We start from the raw sequence: 8,589 nt of genomic DNA, 5'->3' as shown, positions 1-8,589 counted from the left end.
CACCAGGGGGCTTGGTTGAACCAAAAGAAAAGGAAGGCCTAGGATCTGGATGTATTGATAGATAAGAAGTGGGGGAGGGTGACTGAATTCAATGAACTCTTGTCATTTCTAGTTCCAGCATTTTGCTGCTGCTGCTGCTGCTGCTAAATCGCTTCAGTCATGTCCAAGTCTGTGCGACCCCAAGATGGCAGCCCACTAAGCTCCTCTGTCCCTGGGATTCTCCAGGCAAGATCACTGGAGTGGGTTGCCATTTCCTTCTCCAATGCATGAAAGTGAAAAGTGAAAGTGAAGTCGCTCAGTCATGCCTGACTCTTAGTGACCCCATGGACTGCAGTCTACCAGGCTCCTCCATCCATGGGATTTTCCAGGCAAGAGTACTGGAGTAGGTTGCCATTGCATAATAGTACAATAATGTCCTGTCCAGCAATTAACTCTTCTTCTCCATACAAAGCCCTGTTGGGAGAATAAAATTAAATGTCTGTCCTCCCTTGACAGAAACCAAGGGATATCCTAGGGACTCCTTCCCCTAGACCCTTTCTCTCTCTATCCTGATAGAGCCATAGATGGCCCTTGACTTAAGCTTGGCCAATTAAATAACCTCATGGAAATTTATTTCTTTCAAAGAGTAATGAAAGAGGCAAAGACATGCCTTGCAGTGGAGCCAGGCAAGACAACCAAGCAGTTTCTTTCTCTTGTCAGTTCCAACCCTCATTTCTTAGGTTTCCCATCCATCCTGTGAGGCTTTCCTCCGTGGAGAAATACATATTTTAAGTTTCCCACCTCCCTCCCCTACCCCTAATCCTTTTTTAATCCCCCCCATCAGAGTTAATGTCTGTTACCAGTTTGGTGGTGGTGGTGGTGGTGTTGTTTTTCCAATTTCTATATATCCCATTTTTGTTTTTAAAAAAATGCATGTATGTGTCATATAAATTGGATTATATTATACATGTTGTTACACAACATGCTTTTCCTGAGCTGTGATCTTCTATTTCTTTTGTATCGTCTCATCATTTCTGATTAAAGATGTACACAAAAATCTTACCAAAGTTGGAGTCTATGGATAGGGTGGGACTCAGTTAATCTATTACATAGCCCATTTATTACTCATAAGAGAATGGGCTCAAGTTCATCTGGCTGAACAAAGATTCTAAAGAATGCCAACTACGTGTGAGGCTCAGAAGTTCTTACAGGCAACATAAGGGTTCTTGAGCAGAGAAATCTCATGATAAAGACAATGTTTCATGAAGAATAACACGGCAACAGTAAGTATAATAGACAAGAAGGAGACCCTGGACAGCAGGGAGACTGGTTTAGTGGCTAATAGAGGAGTAGATCTAAAGAAACAACACTCTAGATTACAGTGGTGGTCAGAAAAATGGAGAGAAATTTTACTGAATTTTTAAGAAGGTAGACTAGTAGAGTGGAAAAAACAATGCTTGGAATTAGAAGAGCTAGATTTCAATTACAAGACTGAAATTTATTAGCTGTGTGATATTTGGTAATATACATTCTTGCTTCATATCTTTTTCTCTGTCAATAAAATGAAGAACCTGGAATATCAGGGCTTTAAGTTTCAGGGTTTTTTTTTCCCAGCAAAACCCCCGCTCCTCTCATAGGGACAGGGTTCAGAGCCCCAGCTCTCCTTCATTATACCTCCCAGCCACTTCGTTATACCTCTGAGGCATTCTTGAGAAATCAAGAGGACTAGGATACAACATTTGAGAAATCTTTAAAGTCTCTATTATTAACTCTAATATTCAATGACTCAAGAGGGTTAAGTTTGGCAGAGATGTCTAGAAAAACAGTAATGATTTTAATAGTTACCACAGAATCAAATTAGAAAGGATGAACTGACTTCTGATAAATCTACCTGTTTCTCTTTACATGTCAAATCCAGCTTAACATCTAAATCTTGTGCAGATGGTATTCTAACCTCTATGCAAGCAATACAGTCACAAATAATTCACTGCCTAACAATTCAGCTCACTCCCATTTGAGATCCTCTAACTGTTCAAATGTTCTTCCCTGTTAAGTCAAAACTGGTTCCCCATCACTGTCATCCGAAATGAAGGTCCTTATTCCACCTTGTAAAGCTAAATCAAGTAAATCTAAGCTCTCTTTCACAGGAAAGTTGAAAGTTAAATCGCTCAGATGTGTCCAGCTCTTTGCGACCCCGTTGACTGTAGCCCATCAGGCTCCTCCATCCATGGGATTCTCCAGGCAAGAATACTGGAGTGGGTTGCCATTTCCTTCTCCAAGGACAGTCCTTCAATTGTTTGAGAAGAGCTCTCAAGTCTACTTTATTCCCGTCCCCCACCACCCCACTTATTCTCTCTTGCTCTGGCCTGCCAGGAATGTTCCACAAAGGTGGCTAGCTCCACTTCTGGAGCAAATCAACATTTTCTAAGCATCTACCTAAAAGGAGATCTGCACTTCTTCAAGGCTTTAAAGAGTTAATCAAATCAGATGGTCTTCCTTGAAATAAATGACTAGCTTTATAATAAAGTGTAAATAGAACCTACATTCATTATCTGGAAACCATTATTTTCTTACTAAATTTGGAAGGAAAGTTATGACCAACCCAGACAGCATATTAAAAAGCAGAGAAATTACTTTGTCAACAAAGGTCCATCTAGTCAAGGCTATGGTTTTTCCAGTAATCATGTATGGATGTCAGAGGTGGACTATAAAGAAAGCTGAGCACTGAAGAATTGATGCTTTTGAACTGTGGTGTTGGAGAAGACTCCTGAGAGTCCCTTGGATTGCAAGGAGATCCAATCAGTCCATCCTAAAGGAAATCAGTCCTGGGTGTTCACTGGAAGGACTGATGTTGAAGCTGAAACTCCAATATTTTGGCCCCCTGATATGAAGAGCTGACTCATTTGAAAAGACCCCGATGTTGGGAAAGATTGAAGGCAGGAGGAGAAGGGGACGACAGAGGATGAGATGGTTAAATGGCATCACTGACTCAATGGACATGAGTTTGGGTAAACTCCAGGTGTTGGTGATGGACAGGGAGGCCTGGCGTGCTGTGGTTCATGGTGTCGCAAAGAGTCGGACACGACTGAGAGACTGAACTGAACTGCACTGAACTGAAACATTAGCTGGTCCCAGTGTATCAGAAATAGATTGCTAAATCTTTTAACCCAAAGCAAATTGTGAAAAACATCTAGCTAGGGATTCAAAAAGATCTAAGACTCAAGCTCCAAAGAAACAAATATAAATAACATAAATAAATGGAAGCAGCCTGACTCCAAACTTGTAATCTCATCAGTTCTCAGGGGAATGTAATTCTCACAGGTAACAAAATTTAATTATCACCAAGGTGACCTGGAATATCAACGTTAGTAAGAAAGCTTCATTCACAATTCTTCATCCACCCATTCCATATTCCACCATGACATCTGCAAAATCAGGGTGTGTGGCTTAGGCCTGTGTTTCTTCCAGTCTGGATAATCTGGGGATGGGGATTAGGAAGTAGGACCAAGTCCCTAAGGAGAAAGCAAGCTGGCATAGCCAGTCTGTGATGCCTGTGGGAGTGCTGAGACTTTATGATTTCCTGTGCCCTGGTTGTCCTAGTAACCTGAGGCCTCCCTATTTGTGTTGGCATTGTGGGGCCAAGAGCGGAAGCAAAGCTGAAGTACCAGGAAGACTTGCAGGGAAAAAATGTGGGTAATGCAGCAGTTATGCCACAGAGGGTCAAGCCTAGGGTATAAGAATTACCAGACTTTGGGGAAAGGGGGTAGTATCTTATAAAAATCAGATTTCCAGATTCTACTTCTAGCATTTCTGATTCAGGAGATATAGGATGAGCTCACAAACCTGAAATTTTAAGAAGCTACCTCCTAAGACAAAGATCACAGTTTTGAAAACTCGGGCTAAGCAAACACATCAGCAGATGAGGAGAAAAGGTATTGATCAATTTCAGAAAGCTGATATTCTAGCATGGTAGTTCTGAATGTGGTGGGGCGGGGGACAGAATTTCCCTCCAGGGAACACTTGACAACGTCTGGAGATGCTTTAGGCTGTCACATCTGAGAAGGTACCTCTGACATGCAGTGGGTAGAGGCTAAGGATGCTGCTAAACATCCTATAGTATACAGAACTACTCTTGCAACAAAGGATTATCCAGCCCAAAACATTAGTAATGCCATGGTTGAAAGGATATTCTGCCCCTCAACCCCATCACTTCCCAATCCACAGAAATCAATGCTACCTACATATTCTTAGGTCATAGTACAGAGACTTATATGAGACCCCCTGGAAATCACTCGAGACCCCTAAATGATTATTTTAAACAGTGATTTAAAAAGAATACAGAAGGGGGGTGGTGCTTCCCAGGTGGTGCCAGTGGTAAAGAATCCGCCTGTCAATGCAGGAGTCATAAGAGACACAGGTTCATTACCTGGGTCAGGAAGATCCCCTGGAGAAGGGCATGGCAACCCACTCCAGTATTCTTGCCTAGAGAATGCTATGAACAGAGGAGTCTGGCGGCTACAGTCCATTGGGTCACAAAGAGTTGGACATGACTGAAGCGACTTAGTACACACGCAGATAAGGAGAAGATGAAAATAACAGATAATAAAGAGAGGCAGGTATGGACAACAATGGTGAGCTAAGAGGGGAATCAAGGGAGGACAAGGCACTGGGTGACCACAGTGGGAAATGAATGCTGCACTCCTGGTGGATGTAGGCCATGAAGACCAGGGAAGAGAAGATAAATCTATTAAAATATCACAGAAGCAAAAAGAAAGAAAATGAAGAAACTGTGAAGAAGTAGTTTTAGAGTTTGCCAAGAATAGATCTGGAATGAAAACAAAATGTTAGAGACACTTCTTCTAAACAGTGATAAATAAGGATTTCTCAGCAATGATAAAAAAAAAAAGAGAGAGGACCCTTAGAAAGAAACCAGGAATTATGTGAAGAAAGGAAAAATATAATTATTTATGACCTTCTAGCCCTAATCACCCCCCAAGAAAGATGGATCCAGAAAAAGTTCCCTGGCTTCACTGAGCAGAGACAATGAAAGGGAAGGGGAGCTGGAGGAAGTGCACGCCCAGAAACCCTTCTTCAAGGAGAAGGGGGCAAAGGTGGTGCTCTAGGAGCAGGAGGAGCAAGGTCAGAGAAGGGGAGGAAGGGGAAAGATAAGCGACAGGGACTTCAGGGACTCTTGGGGACAGAGATTAAAGGAGGGATTTTTGTTTTCAGTGTTGCTTTTGAAATATGGGAGATGAGATATAACCTTCCTTTTCTATCTCTTCTAAGAAGCATCCAGTAAAAACCGACATTACTCATCAGGGCTTTGGGGTTGGGTTTGTGTTTCTTTCCCAGGTGTGACCACATGTAAGACTGGCCTCCAGACAGATAAAGAGCTCAGTTACATATGTTTTACTATGTCTGAGGTGACCGTAAGATTTCTGGAGCAGCCGAAAGACAGCCAGTCATGTGACAGTGTACTAACTCCTGGAGTTTGGAACTACACTAACACAAGAGTCACATCTGGCCATTTAAATTTAAATTAACTAAAATTTAAAATTCCAGTCCTCAGTCACACTAGCCACAATTCAAGTGCTCAACAGGCACATGTGGCTAGTGGCTACTGATTAGGCAGGACAGGTAGAGAACACTTCCAGCATAATAGAAAAGTTCTATTGAACTTGTGAGAGTAAAGGAAAAAAAGCTTAAATAGCTAACAAAAAACAAACTCTTTCAAATCTTTAAAGAGCTGCTGCATTGAAAAACAAGTCAATTTTCCCATACTGTTTCAAAGAGCAGAATTGTGGGAATGGATGAGATGCTAGCAAGGCAGACTTCTGCTGAACAACACGTGAGTAACTTAAAGCTAGCTGACAACAGAATGGGCCGCTTCCACTACAGATGGCAGTAATCCATTCCATTCAGTAGAGACAGTCAAGCAAAGACCTCCTTGGTCATATTCCAGAGATAATAAAGAAGTAGATGCCTTCTCAGTATCTAGTTTTGACTCTATAACTTTAAGAGCAATTTATAAGTGAGATAAAAATGAAAGTCATAAATGGGTTTTCAAAGGTTACTACTATCAGAAGTAGACTGTGGGGCAAGCATGAAAAATTGAACCATCTAAATAGATAAGAAACTCAGTTAGAATTAATGGTGTTTGCTGCTGCTGCTTAGCTGGGGGTTAATTATTAGTAGTGGGGGCTATCATTTACATAGCAATTTGTAAGGAGAAAAAGTTAAAAAGAAAAATTTGGTAATAGTTCCAATGGTACAGCGACAACACAGGGCAATTTCAATATAGATTATCAATGGAAACCTGACTGTGGTTGAAATTGGTACTACAACCAAAGCATCTTTTATGTTCTCTGCCAGAGGGAATATGAGTTGTCTGGGTACAGCAACTATTCTTGGGACTCTGGCCCCTTCACCCCATCCTCTCGCCATTCACCACAACCTTACAAGTCATGTCTCTCAACTCTTGAAACTCAATCGCCTTCAAACTGTCCCTTCATCTCCAGAAGAATGATTCCTCTCCTCCTCATCTGAATAAGAATGGCAAAGGATATTGTCTCTTAACTTTCTATCCTAGCTATGAATCTACCCACCCTCATTTTCCACTCCCAAATATATTTGGCTTGTTCATAATGTAAAATATACTGAATAGACATATTCATAGTCATATACTGACTTATGGTTCTATTGTCTGTGTACTTTGGTATGTGCATGTATATGAGAACATTCATGCACACACACATGATAACACCTGTTACTGGTAAGAATTTAGGAATCTGGCACCAGGCTGATGAAATGCACTATACACTGCCTAGTACAACACCAAGCTTAAGTGGTCATTCAAGGGACTTTCCAATAATAGCCCAGTCATGCTTCTGGATGCAAAATGTGGACAGATGAGACTGAAGTAGAAGTGCATTTGAAAACTTTTTTATTTTCTTGTAGGAAATATAATGCGGGGAAAAAAGAATCTTGTGCTATATCTACTGGAAGAATGTTTAGTCACAAGGAGAAGGTTGAACCCGTGCTGAAAGTAAGCATAATAGAGTGTACAGAATTCAGAGTAAGAAAAAGATGTTAGAAGAGGAAAGAAGACAGAAGTGGATCATGCAGAATAAATAAGGCCTAACCCTTTAAAAATCCCAGGTTTTACCGAAGAGAAAGGAAGAAAAAGATTTTCAATACGAGAGAGTTTAGAGTTTAAGATGGAAAAGAGCCAGAAAGGGCTGCAGGCTTAAAAAAAAAAAAAAAAAAATCAAAGAAGCAGCAGTGGTGTATGTTGGCAAAGAGAAGTGTAGAGTTGAGAGGAGGGATAGAATTTATGGTAGAGGAAGTTGGTGTGAAGTTTTCCTCTAAAGATGCCCAGCAGAGCAAAGAAGGAATGAAGGTAAAAGCCACTGGGAATAAGGTAGGGCTGGGGTTGAAACAGCACGGGAGAGAGGAACAGAGCCCAAAGTAGGAAATTATTTTCTTTTAAACCCAGATTTCCTTGTGTGGGGCCAAAAGTAACTGGAATTTAAGGATCTTTAAAATAAATTACAATGATCCTAATCCTTGCAATTGCCTTTGGCCCAGGATAAAATACATTTAAAAGATCATGATAGAATTAGTGTAAGTTTCTGACACTGTAGAGTTGATTTTAGAAGAGAAATCAGACTAATAAATTGCTGTTTACATAAATATTATTGAATAACACAACTTTAGCTGTATCTCTTTTTATCAGCCACAAGGTAAATATAGAAACTTTATAGTTACACACACGTCCACAGAAGACAATAAGTAACCTAACATATATGGTAAAGTTGTTACTTGTCTTTCTATACTGAATGCCAATGAAATGTTTTAATGGATTTAGGATATATAGTTGCAGGTTAAAGGGCTGCACAGACAAAAGTTAGAGTTAAAAATAAAGACCATAGATGAGGGACAGGAAAAGAAGTTCTATGCCACTGACACAGAACTGAGGCATTAACAACACAAGAATTTCCACATGTCAGTGGCAGGAACGAGGCGCAAAAGCAAGACAAAGGAAAAGACTCGATGCCATGTAACTAAACTTTGAGTTTTAAATCAAATACTGAATCAGATTCTTCAACTTTTCTATTTTTAAAAATTCAAAAAACTTAAGCTGTTTGACAAATGTAGCCATGCAATTTTAAATGACTATAAAAATTAGAGGATCAATGCTTAGCCCTTTGGCAAAGACCAAAGATGGTAGTACTGCTAGACACAGATAACCTTGCCTCCAAGCTCCTCATTATTACCCCGATTCTACCTACGGGGCCAATCCGAACTCCTTATCGCCATGCCTTAATCAAGGTCTTGAACGACTTCGTCACAATGGGACCCTGAGAGCCCTAACTCCCACTCCTCTCTAACCTGCTTCTCACTCTCGGGGTGCACCGGCATCTGGGGGGTGGCTCTTTTCCCTTCCCACCTGCGGGTGTGTGTGTGTGTGGTTGGGGGTGGGGGCGGGGGCGGGTCTTCCATCTAATGCTCTGGCGGCCCAAGCCTGTCCCGTACTCCAGCCAACAGCGATCTCGCTCCACAGCCCCACACTCCTCGCCGCCCTTCCCGGCCTCCTCCCCGACTTTCTCA

Source organism: Bubalus kerabau, chromosome 4 (genome assembly GCF_029407905.1).
Source record: "Bubalus kerabau isolate K-KA32 ecotype Philippines breed swamp buffalo chromosome 4, PCC_UOA_SB_1v2, whole genome shotgun sequence".
In the NCBI taxonomy this organism is placed as follows: Eukaryota; Metazoa; Chordata; class Mammalia; order Artiodactyla; family Bovidae; genus Bubalus; species Bubalus kerabau.
Note: the sequence above shows the minus strand (reverse complement) of the source record.